We start from the raw sequence: 3649 nt of genomic DNA on the forward strand, positions 1-3649 counted from the left end.
TTAATCTGCGTAATCTCCACCATAAATATATTGCCAAATTATTCTAAACACACGACATACTCATATTATCAGGGCGCCGGACTACACCGTTACCCGGGGAAGTATTAATATTATGTAAACGATTGATATTAACAGTAACGAGAGAGAGAGAGAGAGAGAGAGAGAGAGAGAGAGAGAGAGTTACACCACGTTCATATACAAGAGAGAAGTGATGTTTGTCAGAGTGTAAATGTCCGCGTATTAAGAGATTTTATGTGGAGTGAATGCGTGCAGAGGAGCAAGAGGAGGAGGAGGAGGAGGAAAGGAAGAAAGCAAGGAAAGGGGAGAGAGAGAAAGGGAAGGTGAATTGAAAAGGGAAGTAGGGTGATTAGCCTGAAAAAGGGAAAAAAAGAAGGAAATGTAGGGAAAATGAGGAGAATATGAAGGAAGATTAGGAGGATGGAAACGAAGAGAAGGAGGAGGAGGAAGGAAACGATGATGGGAAGGAAAGAGACAAAAATAATAAAGAGGAGGAGTGAATGCGTGGAGAGGAGCAAGAGGAAGAGGAGGAGGAATGAGGAAAGGAAGAAAGGAAGGAGAGGGGAGAGAGAAAGGAAAGGAAAATTGGAAAGGGAAGTAGGGTAATCAGCTTGAAAAAAAAGAAAAAGAGGGAAATGTAGGAGAATTTGAAGGAAGATTAGGCGGATGGAAACAAAGAGGAAGAGGAAGGAAACGAAGATAAGAGGGAAACAGACAAAAAAGATAAAGACGAGAACTGCAGAAGGAAAAATGAAAAGCGTAGAAAGAGTAGAAGCACCAGGAAGAGGATTTAAGAAGAGGGCGAAGAGAACGAAGAGGGGGAAAAAGAGGAGGAGGAGGGAGGAAACGAAGATAAGAGGAACTGCAGAAGAAAAGAATGAAAAGCGTAGAAAGTGTAAGCACCAGGAAGAGGATTTGAAGGAGGGGCGAAAACGAACGAAGGGAAAAAAAAAGGAGGGAGGAAACGAAGATAAGAGGGAAACAGACAAAAAGGATAAAGAGGAAGAACTGTAGAAGGAAGAATGAAAAACGTGGAAAGAGAAGCACCAGGAAGAGGATTTAAGAGGAGGGCGAAGAGGACGAAGAGGGGAAGAAGAGGAGGAGGAGAAAGAAAACGAAGAGGAGAAGGAAAGAGACAAAAAGGATAAAGAGGAGGAACTGCAGAAGGAAGAATGAAAAGCGTGGAAAGAGAAGCACCAGGAAGAGGATTTAAGAGGAGGGCGAAGAGAACGAAAAGGGGGAAGAAGAGGAGGAGGAAGAAGAGAAAGTGGAATACACTCAGGTAGACCGAGTTATTTAAGCGGCTTACAGGTACAATTAGTGTATAACTCCAGGTAACTAGGAGAGCTTACCTGAGTCCACCTTTTCCTCCCCTCCTCCTCCTCCTCCTCCTCCTCCTCCTCCTCCTCCTCCTCCTTCTCTCCTCCTCCTCCTCCTCCCCGGCGCCTTTCATCCCCCTCCTAAGCCTAACTACGTAACAGGTTAATTGGCGTTTATCTCGTTCTATCTCGGTTATTCCTGTTATTCTCCGTTATTCCTGTTCTATCTCTATTTCGTCTTCTGTTCCCGTTATTCTTTTGCTTCGTTTACCGTTTTTTTTGTGTGATTGGATTTGTTTATTTGTTTTTGTGGAGTGTTTTTTTTTTTTTTTTTTTATTCTGTGTGTGTGTGTGTGTGTGTGTGTGTGTGTGTGTTAGTCTCCTCCTTCACCTTTCTCTCTCTCTCTCTCTCTCTCTCTCTCTCTCTCTCTCTCTCTCTCTCTCTCTCTCTCTCTCTAACAGCCTACAACACCCCCCATCAACTCTTTTTATTAATTCGAGCACAGCTGTTCTAATCCCCCTCCCCACCTTTCCTCCCCCCTTGCCTCCCCTCTTACCTCCCCTCTTCCTCCCTCCCTCTCCCCTCTTTCCCCCTCGCCTCTCTCCCCACTTACCTCCTTCCCCTCTTACCTCCCCTCTTTCCTCCCTCCCTTCCTTCCTCCCTCTCCCCTCTTTCCCCCTCGCCTCTCTCCCTCACCTTACCTCCTCCTCTTCATCCCTCCCCTTCCTTCCTCTTCCTTTTCCCCTCTCCGTCTCCCTTTCTCCCTTCCTCTTCCTCTGCTTCCTTCCCTTCCTATCTTCACTTTGCCCTATCTTCCTCTACCTTCCCTACTTCGTCCCCAATCCTTACATCCCCTCTCCTTCCCTTCTTCCCCCTTCCCTTACCTTCCCATTTATCTCCCTTACCTTTATTCTCTCCCTATTTTGCCTTCCTCCCCCTCCTTCTCCTTTCACTTTCTCTTACCCATCACCTTCCCATTCCTCTTTCTCCCCCTCTCCCCCTCCCCTCCTCTACCGCCTCTACCTTTCCTATGCATCCGACCTATTCCTATCTCCTCCCCTCTCTCTCTCCATCCCTTGTTCCACTCTCTTCTCCCCCTCTCCCCCCCCCCCCCCCCCGTCCCCGGATCACCGTAACCATTATCCATAAAACTCTTCTAATAATAGCCATCCGGACTCGCGCTACGGGTACGGATTCGGGTCCGGATTCGTATTCCTCGCTCCCGGACGGTCGTTAGGCGAGCGGATATTGGGAGGCATTTGTGTAGCGGCCGATGACGATGATGATGGTGGTGGTGGTGGTGGTGGTGGGGGTGGTGGGGGGTAGTGAGGGTGGTTGGGGGGTGTTGTTGTTGTTGGTGGTGGTGGTGGTGATGAAGGGGTGGAAGTGGGGGTGGTGAGGGGTAGTGACGGTGATGGGGGTGGTGGTGGTGGTGGTGATGATGATGATGACGATGATGATGATGATAAGGAGGAGGAGGAAGAGGAGGAGGAGGAGGGGAAGGAGGAAGAGGAGGAAGTATGAGTCTTATTTTCGTTTTTTTTACTATTTTTTATTTCATTCTCTGCTTAACTTTTTTTTTGTTTTATCGTCAGTTCAACTTTTTTTTGGTTTTGTTTCATTTTATTTCGTTTTAACTTTTGCACTCGTCTTTTTTTCCCTCTTTCCACAATTCGCTTTGTTTTTCAGTTTCTGCAATATTTTTTTTTTTTTTTTTGCGTCGGGGTTGAGTTGTTGTAGTTGTCGGCTTATGTGTTTTGTTTGTTTGTTTGTTTGTTTGTTTCCTGCTCATTTGTTTTGATATTTTCTTTCTTTTTTTTTGGTATGTTTTTATTTTGGTATTCGTGTTTGTGTGTGTCTGTGTGTGTGTGTGCGTGTGTGTGTGTGTGTGTGTGTGTGTGTGTGTGTATGTGTGTGTGTGCGTGTGTGTGTGTGTGTGTGTGTGTGTGTGTGTGTGTGTGTGTGTGTGTGTGTGTTATCCTTTAATCCTTTCACATTTCTCTTCCTCGACTCCTTTAAATCCTTACACATATTTCTTCCTCTTCTCCTTCCCTTCTTTTCTCCTCTTCCTTTATCTCCTCTCCCTTCCCTTCCTTTCTTCATTCCCTTTCCTTCTTTTCTACTTTCCCTTCCCTTCTCTCTCCTTTTCCTTCCCATTTTTTCCTTACCTTCCTTTCTCTTCCCTCCTTCCCTTCTTTCCTCCCCTTTCTTTCCTTCCTTTCTCCCCTTCCTTTTAAACACCTCAAACGAAGAAAAAGGGAAACAAAGGAAATGAGAAGGAAATCGGAGGAAAATAGAACACACACACACA

Source organism: Eriocheir sinensis, chromosome 44 (assembly GCF_024679095.1).
Source record: "Eriocheir sinensis breed Jianghai 21 chromosome 44, ASM2467909v1, whole genome shotgun sequence".
In the NCBI taxonomy this organism is placed as follows: domain Eukaryota; kingdom Metazoa; phylum Arthropoda; class Malacostraca; order Decapoda; family Varunidae; genus Eriocheir; species Eriocheir sinensis.